Source organism: Lissotriton helveticus, chromosome 1_1, assembly GCF_964261635.1.
Source record: "Lissotriton helveticus chromosome 1_1, aLisHel1.1, whole genome shotgun sequence".
Taxonomy (NCBI): Eukaryota; Metazoa; Chordata; class Amphibia; order Caudata; family Salamandridae; genus Lissotriton; species Lissotriton helveticus.
This window is the reverse complement of record NC_136057.1, coordinates 215,353,336-215,376,421: the sequence shown is the minus strand read 5'-3', so window position 1 is coordinate 215,376,421 and position 23,086 is coordinate 215,353,336.

The window sequence follows — 23,086 nt, the reverse complement described above, 5'->3', positions numbered from 1 at the left end:
TATTGCCGCCCTCAATGTTCCTTGGCTAGAAGTTCCATTAGAGTCCCTCCCGCCACAGTCCTGACTCCCTCGTCTGTTTTCTTCAGGTGTGTTGGGGGGAACCCTTCTGTTTTCCCAACCTTCGCGGTCCCACTCCTGTCTACTGTCGCCAGAGGTGTGGTGGGACGCCCCCCTACTCCCCACACTTCCGCGTTCCCATTCCTGCCTGCTTTCGATAGGCGCGCAGTGAGACACCGCCCTACTCGCATGGTATTAAGACCAAAAATCATTCATCGATCTGTTGCTCTGAGTGTCCACAATTGTTTCCCAAGTTCTCAAATCAGGCCTTAATTCCCCCATCGACCTCTGCCGCAGTCCCCTCAAATCCATCGTTCCTCTCAAACCCCCCAGTTCTTCAGAGGAGTCTGCCGATGCTGCCAAAGGGGTGCTCCTTTCTACATGCCTCGGTGATTGCCTCCACCCATCCGCCACATTGCTTTTGTCTTCACTAACACTTCTCTCATTCTGCATTCGTGGCGGGCTCTCGCCTGGTCTCTGTTCTGGATTGTACACTGATACGATGGGACCTATGGTAACAGGTACCGTAAGAGCATCTGGCAGTTTCTGAGAATTTACACCCTCTTCTACCCGTACCTTTTGTACTGTAAATCTTCCCACTACTCTTGTCATTGGGGAAGGTGGAGGTGCCTTTTCTCCCTCCACCGGGCCAAACTTGTCCCCTGAGGTGCTCGGACCACTCACCATTTGGACCCCACCGTCCCCAACAGAGGCTTCCCGGCTCATTGCTGATGTTGGCGTTCCCTCCACCTCAGGATTATATGGAGGTGGTCTCTCTGACAACAGTCTCTCTATCAGGCTGTCGTCTGTCTCACTGTCCTCATCTTCAGTACTTCTCCTCTGCGTATCCCCTGCATTTTCCAACAACGGGTATAGCCTATCCCCTTCGATGGTCTGCGCTCTCCATCTCTTGGCCAGTGCATCCCACCTCGCGTCTTGAACCGCCCTAACTGATCGTTTCACTCTTTCTTGTCTCCTATCTCTGTTCTTTTCATGGGCTGCCCTGATCCGTGCATTTAGCGCTTCAAACTGTGTTGGTCTGGGCAAAGGTCGCAACGCAGCCATAATCGCTTTCAACTGATACAACACCTCTAGTCTAAACGTTCCATATTTAGGAAAAGTCAATTCCTTGTTTCCATCTGTCATCTTGCACCAATTCTCAAGCCACAATATGGTATGTAACCTAACATTCGTAGTCATATAATGGGCTGGAGTATCCTCGGGTGGAGCCTCCTCCCCACCCCGAGGTTCTAGCTTCTTTTCGCCCTTGAAACAATTCCGCAACACTTTAAAACATTTCATGATGAAAACCACAGCGTTTCCTTGTTTGCAGCACTCGTTTACTTCCTGATGACAATCCACCAATCCCAGCGCGGCTTCACACTAACCACCCTATCCCAGCGCGGCTCCTCCTGATGTCACTGGCCTCCGTTTCGCAGCAGTTCCCCTCCTCTCTCCGCTCGTCTCCCGGTCACGCATGCGTCCCACTCATACTCTGGAAATGATCACTTCCGACCAAACAACCACTTGCTTGACTGTACGGCCACAGTCTAACTGTAATTGTCACCAAACTTGGCAAATGTCTGTCCGCGAACGACCAGACAATCGCCTCACTGACAGGTTACAAACACACGGCAACTTCCGACCAGCGTCCGTTACCCTCGCACTCACACATCCGTTCCCCCTATCCCGGTCCTGCGGGCGATCAATGGTACCTCATGACCCCCTTAACCATGGTCGACAATTACTATAGGTGTTCGATACACCCGAACCACTTAACCTCCAATTGAGCCTAAGATTTTCACTGGTTGTGCGCGCTCACAACCTGTTCTCCTTTCACACTACATGCATTCAACTCCGCAAGACACAACACAACAGTACAATGTAACACCGCAATCTAACAACGCATGACCCTTTTCATACTCACTCTCTTTCGACCTGCTGCTTTCTGCCGCACTGTCACTCTCCGTCAGTTTCCATGGGACGCCATCCTCCGTCCGCGACTCTCTGGACGCTCGTCATCGGTTCTCTATGGGCCTCGGGGAAATCTCAACCTACTTCTAGATTACCCTCACTCCAGAAGATAAACCATCCTACTCTGCTACCAACTGGAAAGGCGGGATTTCACCTCTAGAGTCTGCTTACCATTCACCAGAATCCCGTCATAGGTCGACTGGACCTTTTTACCTGTCATAGAATGAATTAGGCAATCTATTCACAATTAATCAATCCAATTCCAATGATTCCCAATTTCTTTCCCCAAAGAACCACTGACTAAAGACTAAGTTTGAAGGTTTATTACATAACCAAAAACAACTGAAGATACAAACACCTCAGCAAGAGGTTCAAAAGATAAACAGGCACTAATACAAACATAATCCTACGGAAAAGTCTCAAACGACTGATGAATAATACGAGAATCAATTACAGAAACATCAGACTAAACAGTGTCTATAACCTGTGATCTGGTATGCATTGGAAAAAACATTAATTCAGATTAATCTGTCCCTACACTATACTATGTGACATCCCTACTCAGCGATATCCCAGCCTAACAAAGGTGTCAGCAGTGGTGACTTCCAAAGAAGTTCGCCCACCTTTCTCTCTTAGCCTAAAGACCCTTTGCTACAACTAAGCTCCTTGACCATACGACCGCTCTCTCTAGCTCCTCAGCCCATCTGCTCTGCCTCCACCCTCGGGGAGCTGTCCCTAATACGAAACCCCACAATGTGAACGACACGCCTTCAGGTACGCCCCTCTCGAAGGTGTTAGCTTTCAGAATTTTCCATTATGGCACTTCTCCATCCTTGTCCGTGCAGACGTCCTTGGGTCCCAGACTCTCCTTTTTTTTTTTTTTTTTGGCAAATTCAAACGCAATACAAGTTCCCGAAGACAAACAGGATAAAAAAAAGGAGAAGAAAAAGAATTATCAATTCATGTCATAGCTTAAATAATACAAATAAAGTAAGAAGCATTTAAAATATCACTGGCAAAATAGCTGTATACAAGAGGGAAAAGCAGGGTAAACAGAAAAATATATCAAATTAGTTAATCGCTGATAGATTCTGAATAACCCCTCTCATTGGTATACCATCTAACAATGGGGTCCCAAATCTGTGCTCTGACTACTCTTGCTTTTCTACCTCTAGAAGCATATATTGCAATTTCTTGTTTATAAATTGAAAGGAATCGACTTAGCCATATACGAAAAGTGGGGGGTTCCGGATCTTTCCAGCGAGCTGCCAGAAGGATACGAAAAACAGCATATCCCAGAAAAACAACCGCTTGTTCCTCGCTATTATGACCCAGAGAGTCATCATGGCCTAATATATATAGAGTTAATGAATCTCTTATCTGATGTCCAAAGACCTGGGCCCAAAACTCCAGTATCATAGTCTTTAACCTTATAAATTCCGAGCATTCTGAAAACATATGTACAAGGTTAGCCAGTGTTTGTTTACATCTTGGGCAGTTATCATCGGCCCGAAGGCCCCAAGTGAATAATTTTGCCGGTGTGTAGTATAAATTATATATGACTCTATAATATTGCGCTTTTAAATTGGAAGCTATAAAGTATTTTGCGGAAAGAGCAAGTGAAAGATCAATATCCACTTTGGGGTTTGCTAGTTTTACAGCCCAGGATTGTTCGGTTCATTCAAGATCATCAGGGGTTTTATCCATCAGCATCTGATATAGAGCCCCTATTCTTGTAGTTTTTTTGCCTATAGATTCGAGAAGTGGCAAGTTATCTAATACTGTTGTTATTGGTATGACGTTACGAATGCTCAGCAATATTATAAATATTTGAGGAAATCATACGTGGGAATGGAGTATTTTTCTTGGAAAGATTCAAAAGAGATGGGGATATTATGTCCTAAAAAGTCACCGACTGTGTTGATGCCTAAACGCTCCCACCTCTGTGAGGTAGTATCATTAAGAGATGGGGAAATAATCTTACTATGCCATAAAGGGGTATATTTTGTAAAAGTGGGAATAGATAGGTATTTAGAGATAGCTTTCCACACAGCCCATGCATCTAGAACTGTCTTCGATTTAATTTTTTTGTAATACGATGACTCTACCTGCCTTAAAAATAAACCCTTGCACTTATCACCAGGGCTAAGCTCATAGATCGAAGGAATATATGAGTCTGGGGGCAGTGACGTAATTTTTTTACCAGTTAGTAGGGGGTCCATAGATTGAATTAATGTTGCCCACGAATATAGTTCTAGATTAGGAATAGCTAGTCCTCCTGTTGTGGAAAAGTAAATTTTGACATGTTATATGTGCCTACGTGTTCCCCATCTTATGTTATATGTGCATGATCGATATGCATGTATTCCCCTCTGATCGATTAAAGACGCAATTACAGTTGTGTCCATCTCTAGTATGCCAGTTTCCAGTCTTCGTGAAAACAACGAATATTAGGCCTATGTAAACCTACGTTGCCACCTTTCACAGTGTGCACGTTAATTCATTGAATTGTCCCCGTTTCTAGGCCTCAAAAGGGCCCGGACTCAGATTCAGCTCCTGTCTCCTGAACCCTCTCCGAGGAGCGATACAGCCCCCACCTGCATCCCTGACCCTTAGCTTACATCCTGCCTCGCAGTGCCCGGCCCGGCCTGGCTCTGCCTCCCAGTCTGCCAAGAGAATGTTATGTTTCTAGTTATCAGTCCAGCCCTCCTTCTCTGCATTCCTAAGTTACTGAATCACATCAATAGTTTCCGTCATGGTCTAGCCTTTATGTCTCCATGTAAGAGAAATACTGTATTAATATTCATAGAATATTCCCCGCACACGCACTACATGTAGAATTATGCACGCACCAGTCTTAGTGTCTGTTAGCCTTTGCCCTGATAACTTTTGGATTCTATCAACATGTACTCTAAACACCAGATACTAGATATGCCTGGGTACAAGTCGCTCTGACACTCCAGACTTTAGTCTCCTCTTCTAGCGCAGAAGTCATAGCCCCAGTTCTCCCTGGTAATACGTCATTGCCCGTTTACGCGCACCACTAGGTTAGAGGTCCCAGCTGCTTAGGTAGCCCCCTCCATGTTTCCGCCCCGTTTATGACATATTCTGTTACGTTTACATCACATGTCTATGTATACGCCCTGTACACGCCTTCTTGTTACATCATTTTGCCCTTATCTTTCGCGACTGCTACGAACCACGCCTACTGCTACGCCTACTGTATTGAATGTAATGTATTTGTTTTGGTATATATACTAATGTATTGTTACTGAAAGCCAGCCTTATTCCCAGATCCTGCCCCCGGCAGCTGCCATCCTATTCCCGTACAGGCTGTCCTGTTCCTGTCCTTTATGCTTATTAAAGCCTGTAAACTCCAGCTACCTCGAATCCTGACTCTTATTTATTGAGCTATCTGTGTATATGAGTATCCTGAAAAATAGAACCGGTAATTAATTATTTATTTACCACATAATGGCACCCGAATAGGGACTTGCCCTTTCCCCACGCGCCGGAGAAGCCACGCAGGCCCCCGGATCCTCTGCAGCCGTGACGGAACCATACCGTGCACGTGCAGATATTTCTGCTTCAAGTATCCCTCAGGCCCACGGAGGAGACGGAGGTTGCGGTCCAGCGTCCAGACGAGGCGGTGGAGGAACGCGGCGAGTCCCGACCAGAGCCCAAGCCGAGAGTCCAAGGTCCGAGGTATCCAGAGGCCCACCTGTAACTGAAGTCCGAAGTTCGTCCGTCCGTCGTCGTAGCAGTCCAGTCCAGTCCGAGGCCTTCCGTTCTTGCTGCCCGGTGAGTACCGTTGCTGGGGTAGTATCTAGACAGGGTCAAATTAATTTGTCTCTGGTCCGTGGGTTTGGGTACGCAAATCCAACACGAAGTGTTCACCTAGGTGGACGCGGGTCCTGACGTGTCTCTTTATGGGACCGGTAAGTTTCGTGCTGTTTTAGCAGTGCATCTAGTCATTCTAGTAAGTTTCTGTTCCAGTAAGTTCTGTTCTCGAGAAATTCATGTGTTCTGTTCTCAGTATTCCAGGTAATATTCTGTTCGAACTGTTATTTTAAATGTCATTTCATGTGTTTTCAATGTCGTGGTATGAATGATTTGTTTTCTTAGTTATTATTGTGTTTATCGTGTATTGTATTGTGTCCAGACTCCAGCCCAAATTATGCCATTATTCTCGAAATTACGTCAGTTAAAAACCAGAAAAGGTCTGCTCGAGGAAGCAGTTCCTGTCCCGCCTAGGGACAGTCCAGGTCATTTTATGTATCATAAGCATGGCTTAAGTGCCATATTATATCTAGACTTATGGGTGGAGTACACCAAGGAATTAGACGAGAAATATAGATGGCCCGTATCAGGTACGTGGGATGCCGAGTGCATCATGCGAGTAGAAGAAGCATTATGGAAAAAGAAAGCCAGACAGTCCCAGAAAGATGCCATCGAGTTATGGCGCAAAGAATCTCATAAAAGAACCGAAAAAGAAATCAGAAAGACAGAATTAAGTAGGGAATGCTCAGAAAGAATTAATCGAAATAGGTGAACGAGTTAAAGCCGAACAGTCAGACAGACAGAGAAATGCCCTTATTAAGGGTATGTATCCTCTTCTTGCCGAGGGCTTGCCGAAAGCAACCCCGGAAGCACCATGTAATTTTCCGCCGCCATTAGTTCCGATTAAGCTACGTCACAAACCGACCGCAGCTGATATTTTTCTCTCGTCCTATTTGGACGACACAGTTCCAGAATACGCAAATCCTGTTCCGCCAGCTCCAGTAAATAATGTAATTCCTGTTCTTCCAGCCACTGGGGCACCCGTTACAGCACCTGTTACGGTACCCCCGGTCCAGCCTACAGTACATGTACCCGCTACATCAGTCACTCTACCAGTACGTACAGTACCCACCGACGATTCTAGTCCAGGGGCCACGGGGGGAAGTCCTCCTGGAACCCCGCCTCAACACAGACGTGTGACCTTACTCGAGCTACATGAACGTGCGTTACAGCGTACGCCCAAAAATCAGTCAGTTGCAGATATCAAGCGAGCCCTTACCGAATGCCGTTATGATCCAGTCCCAGGCGATGATGGTATGGTCCTGTATTCATTGCGTGTAAGACGGGTGACCGAATACTTGGACACCCTACCGAATATGAAAGAATATCTAGACAGAATATATCGTTTTATCCGTACAGGAGTAGATCCAGAAAGTATTGGCGAGGCCATGTCCCAAAGAAAAGTCGAAATTCAGCTCATGCTTTTAAAGTTCCTAATTAATTGTTTGATAAGAGAACAAGATTATCCGGATAAAGATCCGGAAGAAATTAAAGTCCTGACCAGGTGGAGTGACCATATAGCCGAGGGAAGACACAAGACACAGAACTGTATAGACAGTATGTACAAGAAAATTCGTAGAGAAATAATAAAGTTACACGAGAAACGAAAAACAGCACAAGTAAGCGAGAAAGAAGATAACTCTGATACCGAAGAGGTAGACGACGAGAATCCCACCAGAATAGCGTATGTAGGTAAAACTAGACTTTCCGACCGACATTCACGCCTAGAACACAAGAAAGTTTTCCCTTCTCCAGCACCAGAACAAGGTTCTCTTGAACAAGTATTTCAAGCTACCGATCACATTCTGAAATCACGAATCGGTTATAGTGAACTTAGTACCATGCATGAACAAGAACTAGCCCGATCAGCGGTCCGATGGACTACTGATTCTACCACTTTTCCTGACGAAATAGTGGCACAAATGTTTCTGAAACTGCCCCCAGCCGAGCAGCGACTGGTGGGTATGTATATGATCCAGCACCTCATTACACTGTATGAGGGACAACATTCCGATCCAGGTCCGTTACATGATGTTCTGAAAGAGTTACTCCAATATAGATGGAGAGGTCTTGGTACCGATCTAATTAGTATCATTCTAGAACAGCGCCACAAATATAGAACGTTTTTGAATCCGCATTTTGTTCATGTCTCACCTCCAGAAAGTAAATCATTCTACATAGATAGACAGAATCCGTTACGAGAAGTACACCCAGTTAGGACAACGGGTGGTGAACTAGAACGAGTATTTGTTTACACCCCTATCACAAAGATGGAACTCTTAGAGATGAAAAAATTAATTCCCTGTCACGACAAAGATCCAGCAGGGTTCCATCGAGAATTAAAAGACATGCTCCGTATGGGAGAATACACATATCCTGATATCATTAAAATGTTAAAGGTCCTGTTGCCCGCAGGGGTATATGAAAAACTCAAGGAAAAGGAATGGGAGGTGGGAGAGAAAAAGATTGATTGGACAGCTCTAGAAGCTGAAGATACTTCACGAGTACCAGGTACCGGTCTAGGGGCTAAAGTTAAAGAATTGCCCGAGTTATTGATACAGGTCTTGCCAAGATTACTAGCCACGAAAAAGGAAGATTGGGATGCAATCTCAGCATGTAAACAGAAACAGGATGAAGACACTAGTGATTTTTATTCTAGATTTGAAAAATGTTTTATTATTAACAGTGGTTTGAAGACGAGTAGCGAGTCTTACCCTCATCTTTTTGTTACCAAACTAGTCGAGAATTCAAGTCCACAAGTTAAAAATCGAGTTTTGAAAGTCGAAAGTAGTTGGCAAGCTAATACTCCGTCCCAAATGTTACAGATGCTCCAGTATCACCAGAATAGAATCAGGGAAGAGCAAGAACACGAAAGGAGACGTATGAAAGATACGAAAATGAAAGTATTAGTTGCACAATCTGTTCCACAAGACAGTCAGAAGAGGGGTCCGAATCAAGCCAGTCATCCTGCAGCTCCCGTTAAAGGGACTTGCAATTATTGTAAACAGCCAGGTCATTTTATAAACGAGTGTGCAGTTCTGAAACACAACATAGCTACTGGTAAAACTAAAGAAAGACCACGTCCGCCTAGGCAAGAACAAGTTTCACAGACTTCTCAGTCACCACAGAATGCACAACAGACAGTTCCAGCACTGCAGCCTATCGCTGCAACACAGCATGTTACACAGCAGATGTACCAGTATGCCCAGTCAGAGTATCCAGAGTATCAACAGTATTCATGAAACAGCCTAGAGAGGGAGGTAGGCTTGCCTCTCATCGAGATACCTGTAGATCAGGAGGGTCCCTATGTACACAGTCAAGTATTGGGGAAAGACAGAAAGTTTTTGATTGATACAGGGGCAAGTAGGACTACTATCAGTCATGACGAGGTTCCAGGGGCTCCGCTCTCAGGCTCTAAAAATGTTTCCCTTGGATTTTCAGGAAAGCCTATTGTTAATGAAATTTCAAAACCAGTTTCCCTAGAAGTTGGTCCATTGTCCCGAACTACTGATTTGTTACTTACGAAATCATGTCCAGAAAATGTATTAGGTATTAAGACACTGAAAGAATTAGGTGCAGTAATTTGCTGCTCCCCAGAAGGAGTCCGATTGTTTTTACGCGACTTTAAAGGTCACTATGTATTACGTGATTTTGATCCAAGATTAATGAATGTACCGCAGCATTTATGGGCGCAAGGTCCAACTGATGTAGGATGTATGCACATCACACCCCATCGTGTGACTCTCAAACAAGGTATAGTTTTACCACGAATCAGACAGTACAGATTGCCACCTGAGGCTGTAGCAGCCTTATCCAAAATTATTGACGAGCTTATTGCTCAAGGAGTGGTTGTAGAAACTGACTCCAATGTATGTAATTCTCCTATCATTCCAGTCTTGAAACGTACTGATCCAAATGCACCTCCAGTATATCGATTAGTGATTGACCTTCGAGAGCTTAATAAATGTATCATACCCCAGTATCCAGTAGTCCCAGATATTTCTTCCCTATTAACAGCCATTGATTCTGAAGCTACGTTTTTCACTGTTATCGATCTCAAGAATGCATTTTTCAGTGTCCCCATTCATCCAGACAGCCAGTACCTTTTTGGTTTTTGTTTAAGTGGAAGGAGCTATAAATTCACACGAGCTCCTCAAGGTTTCACAGAAAGTCCTAGCATTTACAGTCAAGCACTTAAAAGACAACTAGACAATATTCACATGCCAACTGACACTGCCCTGCTCCAGTATGTCGATGATCTACTGACACCTTCCGCCTCCCCACCCACGCACACAAAGCCCTACACGACCAAGGCCCGAGCTACCTCAACAGCCGAGTCAACTTCTACGCTCCCAAACGCCACCTCCGATCAGCCAACCACGCCCTCGCCGCCGTCCCCCGCATCCGAAGAGCGACTACGGGAGGAAGGTCCTTCTCCTACCTGGCCGCCAAGACCTGGAACTCCCTCCCGACCGACCTGCGCCTGACCCAAGACCACCTCTCCTTCAGGAAGAAGCTGAAGACCTGGCTGTTCGAGCAGTAGCAGTAGCGGCACCCCCCCCCCCCCAGCGCCTTGAGACCCTACGGGTATGTAGCGCGCTCTATAAGTGCCACTGATTGATTGATCACAGCCCGTTCTGAACGTGACTGCGAGCGTGAGTCACTTACAGTTCTGTATTTTCTGGCCGAGCAGGGGCACAAGGTGTCCCCTTCCAAATTACAATTCTGTGTCCAGCAAGTGATCTACTTAGGCCACTTACTGTCCAAGTGGGGTAGGCAGTTGACACCAGATCGTATCCAGTTAATAGCGAGTCTTCCAAAGCCCAAGACACAGAAGGAGGTACAAGCTTTTATTGGCCTCACTTCTTATTGCAGACAATGGATTCCTCAGTATGCATTTCTAGCCAAACCACTGATACAGTTAACGACACAGGAGGCAGCCGTATCGACTGTCCTCCCTTGGACATCTGAACATACACTTGTTTTTAATGAATTAAAGAAAGCCTTATGCCAAGCACCTGTTCTAGCAACACCGAACTACAGTAAGCCTTTTACACTTTTTGTCACAGAACGTGATGGTACTGCATTATCTGTTCTCACACAAGATCAAGCAGGACAATACAAGCCCTGTGCTTATTTTTCGAGCACATTAGATCCAGTAGCTCAGGCTCTGCCTGCGTGCCTCAAGTCAGTTGCAGCCACAGCTCTAGCTATCAGACAAAGTGATTCTATAGTGTTAGGACACTCCCTGACAGTACAAGTTCCACACTCCGTGGAAATTCTTTTAAACCGAACACAGACTCAGCACCTGACCATCGCACGTTTAACAGGTTATGAACTGACACTGTTCCAGCCACACATAGAAATCAGACACTGCAACATTCTAAATCCTGCTACACTGTTACCGTCAGTTACTTCAAATTCCGCCACACATGACTGTGTGGAAGTTGTTAACACCATGACAAAGCCAAGACAAGACCTGACAGACATTGCATTACCTAACCCCGACCTGACACTTTATGTGGATGGTTCATGTATGAGAACAAGTACAGGAGATCTAGTAGCCGCGTATGCAGTGACTACTGAAACCGAAGTTATAGAAACACATCGTATTGACACCCTGTCTGCTCAAGCAGCAGAGCTAGTTGCTCTGACCCAAGCCTGCATACGTGCCAAGAACCTGAAAGTAAACATATATACAGATTCACGTTATGCATTCGGAGTCGTACACGACTTCGGAGTGCTCTGGCAGGAGAGAGGTTTCATGACTTCTCATGGAACCAAGATTCAGCATGGTCTCCTCATTCAAGCTCTGTTAGATGCAATACATTTACCGACAGCTATCGCTATCATGAAGTGCAAGGCACATACGAAAGTTACTGACATCATTTCCCAAGGTAACGATCTAGCAGATCGAACAGCCAAGCTTACAGTTCAGACTCCAGACATTCCAGTTAACATGACACAGACACTCACTCCAGATCCGACTACTTGTATGACAGTTAAGGACCCTACACAAGATGTCATAGACATACAGTTACATGCTACTCCCGAAGAAATGAAAAAATGGTCTGAACAAGGAGGGGTCCAGACAGATCAGGGATGGGTGACGAAGGGAAAAGCCACATGGTTTCTCCCCGACTCTATGGTTCAAGTCATTATCAATACCGCACATAGTCCAGCACATCTAGGAGAAAAAGCTATGTTAGACAGTATTCAGAACCTATGGTTCAACAAGCACTTACGAGCTGCAGCCAAGCAGAAAGTCCGTACCTGTATGATATGTTGCCAGTTCAATCCAGGTAAAAGTGTCCCGGTGGAACAAGGTGGATTCCAACCTCCTGACCACCCTTTTGAAGTCCTCCAGATGGATTATATTCAGATGGAGCGATGTCGAGGTTTCAAGTATGTCCTCGTAGTTGTATGCGCTTTGTCCAGGTGGACAGAAGCATATCCAGTTCCAGATTACACAGCCGCGACCACTGCCAGGCAGTTGGTTCGTGAATTCTTTCCCCGCTATGGACTCCCTAGGGTCGTGTATTCTGATAACGGCCAGCCATTTTCATCTGAACTTATGAGACATGTTTCCCTTCTGTTAGGGTACCAATGGAAGTTCCATTGTGTGCGCCATCCTGAAGCAGCCGGTCTCGTAGAGAGACATAATCAGACCCTGAAAATCCTTATTGCCAAGACATGTAAAGAGAAAGGTGTAGACTGGCTAGTTGCCTTGCCAGTTGCTCTATTTTATATGCGGATGGTTGCACATTCCAGATCAGGTCTGTCCCCGTATGAGGTCGTATTCGGCCGCCCCCCAAACATGTGGGGTACACCTAGACCCCGCAGTATTACAGATGTTTCCAGTAATATGCTGACAGATTACCTAGCTTCCTTGATGTCTGCCCTACACTCTTGTCGTTCACAGGTTGCCGCCGCATTTCCAGACAACACCGAGGTGAAACCGCATGAAGTCATTCCAGGAAGCCTCGTGTTGGTGCGGAATTTTGATCGTTCAAGTCCGCTGGAGCCCCGTTGGAAGGAGCCCGCCTCGTCTTGTTAACAACAAGGACTGCAGTGAAACTCGAGGGCAGGAAGGGATGGGTCCACCTGTCCCATATAAAGAAATTTCATGGACTACCAGACAAGACTTTTTCTAAGGACTGTTCCATTTCTAAAGACTGCCTAAAAACAGACTCTGAACTTGACTCTGACCTCAGGCCTCCCCTGTTAGAGGAAACTCCGCAACAGGAGTATAAAAAGAAACTCTGGTCTAGTAAAATAAGTCAGCCAGTTTAATTGTCTAAGTCCCTCTCGGGTGAAACGGTTAGACAGGTTTCTGACATGTATGAGATAGACCCCCATAGTGAGAGAGTTAGTCAAAACTCTATACGATGTATCATCATTCAAAGTTTTTTATTATATGTAAGTCTAATGGTTACCTGCACAAGTTATGCTTTACATTTATGTTTTCCAAGTTCACATGTAAATAAGTTTTCTAATGCTACAGTAGAGCACACATTTAGTGATCTGCCTCCTCACGAGCTATCCTATCGTCTTGCTATGCGAAATAATACATTTATCAGAATGTTACACTATTCACACCAGACCAGCAATGCCACAAATTGTTGGGTGTGTGGTCGACTCCCCCCTTTCCAGACACCGAAGGGAGTTCTGCCACTCTTTCCTTATCCGTTTTCACATAATGGTTCGTGTGGAGCATGGTCCACTTTAACGTCATCCTCAACTGATATGTCCCTTCTGAATAGAACATGTTTTCCAGACAAGCAAGGTCTCTCCCATAGAACAGGGTTAGATCTAGAAAATGAAGTATATGATTTAGGTAATTATTCTTCGAATTTCATGGTCCTGAATGTTCAGTCTGATACTACTCCAGATTTGCCTGCTATTTCAGTACTACCAGTCAAAGGCGAATTATGTGTCCGAAAGAATGGTTCCGCACATGTAGGACATAGTGATTGTACTACTACTGTCAAGTATAGTGACAGTGGGAAATCTATTTTCAAAGCCTCACGTCATTCTTATTTTGTTTGTGGTCAGACCGCATATGTTCGTCTGCCCCTCGATTGGGATGGAACATGTTACATTGCCTTCCTACTGCCACCGGTTTTTCTAGCCCCATCAGATTATCACAGAAACACACATCTAGTACACGTCAGACATAGAAGGGAGATCGAGTCCCCGATTATCGATCAAACTGAAACTACTCTAGAACAGTATCAAGACTTTAATAAAGGTTTCTTCTTCTTTATAGGACCTGTCCAGAATAGTAAGTTAATACGTAGGTTAACCAGAACCCTCGAAGCAGTAGTGAATGAGACTACTTCTGCTCTAGGTAACTTAACTGAAGAGCAATCTGCTATGAGATTTGTCGTGCTCCAAAATCGTCTCGTTCTTGACGTCATACTGGCCGATAGAGGAGGAGCATTTAGAGTCATCGGATCTAGTTGCTGCATTTTCATTCCTAATAACGCGCCGTCTGTTTATTCAGCTATAACCAGACTTCATAAAATTGCCCATCAGTTACACCAGAATCCAGGCACCTGGACATGGTCCGGTTGGCTCTGGAGTATTATATCCGCCTGGGGATGGAAAGTATTGTCATTCCTAGGTATTGCAGTAATGATCATATTCAGTTGCTGCCTCTGTATACAATGTGGCCCTGCGATTTGCGGCATTTGTGCTACCTCTTGTATTCCTAGTCCTAAATCCCGTTCCAAGACAATTCGAGACGAGCAAATGATGCTATATGAAATGATAGATGGTATCATGAATATTGATGTTTCCTGATGGAAACGTAGGGCACAAGGAGGGAATGTGGAAAAGTAAATTTTGACATGTTATATGTGCCTACGTGTTCCCCATCTTATGTTATATGTGCATGCATGTATTCCCCTCTGATCGATTAAAGACGCAATTACAGTTGTGTCCATCTCTAGTATGCCAGTTTCCAGTCTTCGTGAAAACAACGAATATTTGGCCTATGTAAACCTACGTTGCCACCTTTCACAGTGTGCACGTTAATTCATTGAATTGTCCCCGTTTCTAGGCCTCAAAAGGGCCCGGACTCAGATTCAGCTCCTGTCTCCTGAACCCTCTCCGAGGAGCGATACAGCCACCACCTGCATCCCTGACCCTTAGCTTACATCCTGCCTCGCAGTGCCCGGCCCGGCCTGGCTCTGCCTCCCAGTCTGCCAAGAGTATGTTATGTTTCTAGTTATCAGTCCAGCCCTCCTTCTCTGCATTCCTAAGTTACTGAATCGCATCAATAGTTTCCGTCATGGTCTAGCCTTTATGTCTCCATGTAAGAGAAATACTGTATTAATATTCATAGAATATTCCCCGCACACGCACTACATGTAGAATTATGCACGCACCAGTCTTAGTGTCTGTTAGCCTTTGCCCTGATAACTTTTGGATTCTATCAACATGTACTCTAAACACCAGATACTAGATATGCCTGGGTACATGTCGCTCTGACACTCCAGACTTTAGTCTCCTCTTCTAGCGCAGAAGTCATAGCCCCCAGTTCTCCCTGGTAACACGTCATTGCCCGTTTACGCGCACCACTAGGTTAGAGGTCCCAGCTGCTTAGGTAGCCCCCTCCATGTTTCCGCCCCGTTTATGACATATTCTGTTACGTTTACATCACATGTCTATGTATACGCCCTGTACACGCCATCTTGTTACATCATTTTGCCCTTATCTTTCGCGACTGCTACGAACCACGCCTACTGCTACGCCTACTGTATTGAATGTAATGTATTTGTTTTGGTATATATACTAATGTATTGTTACTGAAAGCCAGCCTTATTCCCAGATCCTGCCCCCGGCAGCTGCCATCCTATTCCCGTACAGGCTGTCCTGTTCCTGTCCTTTATGCTTATTAAAGCCTGTAAACTCCAGCTACCTCGAATCCTGACTCTTATTTATTGAGCTATCTGTTTATATGAGTATCCTGAAAAATAGAACCGGTAATTAATTATTTATTTACCACACTGTGGTAAATAAATAAATTACCGGTACTATTTTTCTATGCATTAAAGGAAAAAGGATAACTCAATAAATGAGAGGCAGAGTCCGTGGTATCTGAGTCATACGGGCTTTAATTAAGTGGCTCGAGCCAATGGACATCGGGTTCCATCACCTGCTAAGGTTCAGGAAGGGACAATCTCAATATTTCGTTAACATCATACAATATATATAGTAAAACAGTACAGTTGCATTGAATACAGTAGGCGTAACAAGTGAAAAAAGAAAGATAAGAACATATGGGCGTGAAAAGAAGGCGTGCACAGGGCGTGCACGGAGGTGTGTGATGTAGACGACACAGAAGTGTCATAAGTGGGTGGACACATGGAGGGGGCTTCATGGGCAGCTGGAACCTTTAACCTACTGGTGCGCGCAAAACGAGTCATGACGTGTAACTGGGAAGAGCTGGGGGGCGCTGACTTCTAGCACTAGTAGAGGAGACTGAAGTCTGGGATGTCAGAACGACCTGTACCTATAGCATATCTGATATCTTGTGTTTAGAGTACATGTTGCTTGATTCTAAAAGTCATTAGGGCAAAGGCTGCTTGTCACTAAAGCTAGTGTATGCATATATTTCATCATGTATTGCGTGAACTATGGATCTTCTATGGATACTAATTCAGGAAATCACTTGCATGGAGACGGAAAAACTAGACTGTAGATGGATATGTTTATACTGTTCGTTAGCTAGGAATGTGAAGCCGGGGAGCTGAACAGATAACTGTAGGCATAACATATTCTTGGCAGGCAGGCCAGGCCGGGCACCGCGCTGCTTGGCAGGAAGTAAGGGAAGGGTCAGGGATGCGGGCGGGGCTGCATCTCTTGGAGTGATTCAGGAGGCTTGAGGCCTGGATCTCGTGTCTGGGCCCTGTGGAGCCCTAGAAACGGGTGCATCTCGATGATTTAACGTGCACCATGTAAATACGTTGGCAACATAGGCCTAAAAGCCTAATTCACGTTGCTTTCAGAAGGACTGGATAACTGACATACTAACGTTGGACGCAACTGTAAATGCGTCTTTATATTCGGTCATGGAGGGAAAATGCATAGAAATCATGCATCTATATTACATGTTGGGGAACACGTAGGGACACATAACAGGGCAAAATTCAATTTTCCTCATTCCCTCCTTGTTCCCTACGTTCCCTTCAGGAAACATCAATATTCATGAGACCATCTATCTGTTCATACAGCATCATTTGCTCGTCTTTTTTCATTTGGGAATGGGATTGTGGACGTGGAATACAAGAGGTAGCGCACAAGCCGCAAATCGCTGGGCCACATTGTAAACAGAGACAACAACTGAATATGATCATTACTACTACTCCCAGGAATGACAGTACTTTCCATCCCCATGCAGATATTACACTCCAGAGCCAGCCGGACCAAGTCCAGGTGCCTGGATTCTGGTGTAGCTGATGAGCTATTTTATGAAGTCTAGTTATTGCTGAATACACGGACGGTGCGTTATTAGGAATGAAAACGCAACAACTAGATCCGATGACTCTACAAGCTCCGCCCGTATCGGCCAGGATGACGTCAAGAACAAGGCGGTTCTGAAGAACAACAAATCTCATAGCAGACTGCTCTTCTGTTAAGTTACCTAGGGCGGAAGTAGTCTCATTCACTACTGCTTCAAGGGTTCTGGTTAACCTGCGTATTAATTTACTATTCTGGACAGGACCTATGAAGAAAAAGAAACCTTTATTGAAATCCGTATACTGTTCCAATGCAGTTTCAGTCTGATCGACAATTGGGGACTCGATCTCCCTTCTATGTCTGACGTGTACTAGATGTGTATTTCGGTGATAATCGGATGGGGCTAGGAAAACTGGTGGCAATAGGAATGCAATGTAACATGTTCCATCCCAATCTAGGGGCAAACGTACATAAGCGGTCTGACCACATATAAAATAGGAATGACGTGAAGCTTTGAAAATAGACTTCCCACTGTCACTGTACTCGACCACAGTAGTACAATCACTGTGTCCTAGATGTACTGAACCATTCTTTCTAACACATAATTCGCCTTTCACTGGTAAAACTGTTATAGAAGGCAAGTCTGAATTAGTCTCGGACTGGACATTCAAAACCATGAAGTTGGAGGAAAAATTACCTAGATCATATACTTCATTTTCTAGATCTAACCCTGTCCTATGTGTAAGACCGTCCTTGTCTGGGAAACAGGTTTTATTCATAACTGTATTCAGAAGGGACTTATCGTCTAAAGATGACGTCAACGTAAACCATGCTCCACACGAACCATTGTGTGAAAACGGATAGGGAAAGAGTGGCAGAGCTCCCTTCACTGTCTGGTAAGGGGGGAGTCGACCACATACCCAGCAATTAGTGGCATTGCTGGTCTGGTGCGAATAGTGTAACATACGAATAAAAGTATTGTTGTGCATTGCAAGTCGATAGGATAACTCGTGAGGGGGTAGTTCACTAAATGTGTGCTCTACTGTATCATTAGAGGAAAGGTGTACATGTGAATCGAGAGGAGGAAAGAACACGTGTAATAAACAACTTATACATGTGATCGTAAGACTCAGAAAAAACATAAACAATAATGTAACAATGCATCTACTTCGGAGATTTTTACAATATTTCATTTTCTTGAAGTTTCGTCTATCTCTCTCACTATGTGGGTCTATCTCATACATGTCAGAAACCTGTCTAACCGCTTCACCCGAGGGGGACTTAAACAATTAAACGCTGTCTGACTTACTAGACCTTAATTTAAGTTTATACTCCTGCTGCGGAGTTTTCTCTAACAGGGGAAGTTTAGAGTCAGTATCGGGGCAGTCCTTGAAAAAAGTCTTTGTACGCAGTCCATGGAAACGCTTGATGTGACTGGAATGGAGCCAGCCTTTTCTTCCTTCTAGCTTTACGGCGGTCCTTGTGGTCATCAGAACGAGTTTTGGCTCCTTCCAGCGGGGCTCCAGAGGACTTGAGCGATCAAAGTTCCGAACCAGAACGAGATCTCCTGGAACGACCTCGTGCGGTTTCACCTGGGTGTTGTCCGGAAAGGCAGCCGCGACCTGTGAACGACAAGAGAGTAGTGCAGACATCAAGGAAGCTAGGTAATCTGTCAGCATGTTACTGTCAACATCGGTGATTTTACGAGGCATAGGTGTACCCCACATGTTCGGGGGACGACCGAATACAACTTCGTAGGGTGACAAACCAGATCTGGAGTGAGCGACCATTCGCATATAGAAGAGGGCAACCGGCAGGGCTACCATCCAATCTACACCTTTTTCGGCACAGACCTTCGCTAGTCGTGTTTTCAGAGTTTGATTGTGTCGCTCGACGAGGCCAGCTGCCTCGTGGTGTCGTACGCAGTGGAATTTCCACTGGTACCCTAACAGAAGCGATACCTGTTTCATGAGTTCGGACGAGAATGGCTGTCCGTTATCTGAATACACGACACGGGGCAAGCCGTATCGAGGGAAAAACTCACGTACCAACTGCTTGGCAGTGGTCACGGCAGTATAATCTGGGACTGGATATGCTTCTGTCCATCTGGACAAAGCGCATACAACTACGAGGACATACTTGAATCCTCGACATCGGTCCATCTGGATATAATCCATCTGGAGGACTTCAAAAGGATGGTCAGGAGGATGAAATCCACCTTGTTCCACGGGAACACCTTTACCTGGATTGAACTGACAACAGATCATGCAGGTACGCACTTTCTGCTTCGCTGCTGTTCGTAAATGCTTGTTAAACCAGAGGTTCTGGATGCTGTCTAACATGGCTTTTTCTCCTAAGTGTGCTGGACTGTGTGCTGTATTAATGATGACTTGAACCATAGAGTCGGGGAGAAACCATGTGGCTTTTCCCTTCGTCAACCATCCCTGATCTGTCTGGACCCCTCCTTGTTCAGACCATTTCTTGATTTCGTCTGGAGTAGCATGTGTCTGTATGTCTAGTACATCTTGTGTAGGGTCTTTGACTGTCATACAAGTCGTCAGGACTGGAACGTCTGTCTTTGTTGTGTCAGCTGGAATGTCTGGAGTCTGAGCTGTAAACTTGGCTGTTCGATCTGCCAGATCGTTACCCTTGGAAATGGTGTCAGTGACTCTCGTATGTGCTTTGCACTTCATAATGGCTATAGCTGTAGGTAAATGTATTGCTTCTAGCAGAGCTTGAATGAGGGGGCCATGCTGAATCTTGGCTCCATGAGAGGTCATAAAACCTCTTTCTTGCCAAAGGACTCCAAAATCGTGAACGACTCCGAATGCATAACGTGAATCTGTATATATGTTTACTTTCAGGTTCTTGGCTCGTATGCAGGCTTGGGTTAGAGCGATGAGCTCTGCTGCTTGAGCAGACAGGGTGTCAATACGATGTGTTTCTATAACTTCAGTTTCAGTAGTCACTGCATATGCTGCTACTAACTCTCCTGTACTTGTTCTCATACATGAACCATCCACATAAAGTGTCAGGTCTGGGTCAGGTAATGCAATGTCCGTCAAGTCTTGTCTTGGCTTTGTCATGGTGTTAATAACTTCCACACAGTCATGTAGGGTTTGAGGAAATCGAGGGTAACAGTGTAGCAGGATTTAATATGTTGCAGCGTCTGATCTCTATGTGTGGCTGAAACAGTGTCAGTTCATATCCTGTCAATCGAGCTATAGTCAAGTGCTGAGTCTGTGTTCTGTTTAAAAGAACCTCCACGGAGTGTGGAACTTGTACTGTCAGGGGGTGTCCTAACACTATGGAATCACTTTGTCTGATAGCTAAAGCTGTGGCTGCAACTGATTTGAGGCACGCAGGCAAAGCCTGGGCTACTGGATCTAATGTGCTAGAAAAATAAGCACAAGGCTTGTGTTGTCCTGCTTGATCTTGTGTGAGAACAGATAATGCTGTACCATCGCGTTCAGTGACAAAAAGTGTAAAAGATTTGCTGTAGTTTGGTGTCGCTAAAACAGGTGCTTGACATAAAGCTTTCTTTAATTCTTCGAAAACAAGTGTATGTTCCTGGGTCCAAGGGAGGACAGTCGATGTCGCTGCCTCCTGTGTTGTCAACTGTATCAGTGGCTTGGCTAGATATGCATACTGAGGGATCCATTGTCTGCAGTAAGAAGTGAGGCCGATAAAAGCTTGTACCTCCTTCTGTGTCTTGGGCTGTGGAAGATGTGCAATTAACTGGATACGGTCAGGTGTCAACTGTCTACCCCTCTTGGACAGCAAGTGTCCAAGGTATACCACTTGCTGGACACAGAATTGCAGTTTCGAAGGCGACACCTTGTGCCCCATTTCAGCCAGAAAATACAAGACTGTCAGTGACGCACGTTCGCAGTCACGTTCTGTACGGGCTGTGATCAATAGGTCATCCACGTACTGGAACAGGGCAGTGTCAGTTGGCATGTGAATACTGTCTAGTTGTCGTTTCAGTGCTTGACTGTAAATACTAGGACTTTCTGTGAACCCTTGAGGTGCACGTGTAAATTTATAGCTTCTTCCATTTAAACAGAATCCGAAAAGGAACTGGCTGTCCGGATGGATGGGGACACTAAAGAAGGCGTTCTTGAGATCAATAACAGTAAAGAACGCTGCTTCGGAATCAATGGCAGTCAATAGGGAAGAGATATCTGGAACCACTGGATACTGGGGTATGATACATTTATTAAGTTCTCGAAGGTCAATCACTAGTCGATAAACTGGAGGTGCATTTGGGTCAGTACGTTTAAGAATCGGAATGATCGGAGAATTACATACATTGGAGTCAGTTTCTACAACCACTCCTTGAGCAATGAGCTCGTCAATGATTTTCGATAAGGCTGCTACAGCTTCAGGCGGCAACTTGTATTGTCGGATTCGTGGTAGTACAACTCCTTGTTTCAGAGTGACACGATATGGTGTAATGTGCATATAACCTACATCAGTTGGACCTTGCGCCCATAAATGCTGTGGTACATTCAGTAATCTTGGATCAAAATCTCTTAACACATAATGTCCTTTGAAATCACGTAAAAACAATCTCACTCCTTCCGGAGAACAACAAATCACTGATCCTAGTTCTTTCAATGTTTTAATACCAAGTAAGTTTTCTGGACATGATTTCGTAAGTAACAAGTCTGTAGTCCGGGACAATGGACCAACTTCTAGGGACACTGGTTTCGATATTTCATTAACAATAGGCTTTCCTGAAAATACCAGGGAAACATTTCTTGAGCCTGAGAGAGGAGCCCCTGGAACCTCGTCATGACTGATGGTAGTCCTACTTGCCCCTGTATCAATCAGAAATTTTCTGTCTTTCCCCAATACCTGGCTGTGTACATAGGGACCCTCTTGATCTACAGGAACCTCGATGAGAGGCAAGCCAACCTCCCTCTCTAGGCTGTTTCATGAATACTGCTGGTAATCTGGATAATCTGACTGTGCGTACTGGTACATCTGTTGTGTAACGTGTTGTGTGGCAGCTATAGGCTGCGGTACTGTTACTGTCTGTTGTGCGTTCTGCGGTGGTTGCGTGTTCTGCGGAACATGTTCCTGTCTAGGAGGACGCGGTCTCTCTTTCATCTTACCAGTAGCTATGTTGTGTTTCAGAACGGCACATTCGTTTATATAGTGACCTGGCTGTTTACAATAATTGCATGTCCCTTTAACGGGAGCTGCAGAATGACTGGTCTGAGTCGTACCCCTCTTCTGACTATCTATCGGAACAGACTGTGCAACTAGTACTTTCATTTTCGTGTCTTTCATACGTCTCTTTTCGTGTTCTTGCTCTTCTCTGATTCGGTTCTGGTGGTACTGTAACATTTGTAACATTTGGGACGGGGTATTAGCTTGCCAGGTACTCTCAACTTTCAGTACTCGATTTTTAACTTGTGTTAAAGAATTCTCTACTAATTTGGTAACAAAAAGATGTGGATACGACTCACTACTTGTTTTCAAGCCGCTATTAATAATGAAACATTTTTCAAATCTGGAATAAAAATCACTAGTGTCTTCGTCTTGTTTCTGTTTACAGGCTGAGATAGCATCCCAGTCTTCCTTTTTCGTGGTTAATAATCTTGGCAAGACTTGTATTAACAATTCGGGCAATTCTTTGGCGTTGCCCCCGAGACCAGTACCAGGAACTCGAGTTTTATCTTCGTCCTCTAATTCGGCCCAGTTAATCTTTTTCTCTCCCACCTCCCATTCTTTTTCTTTA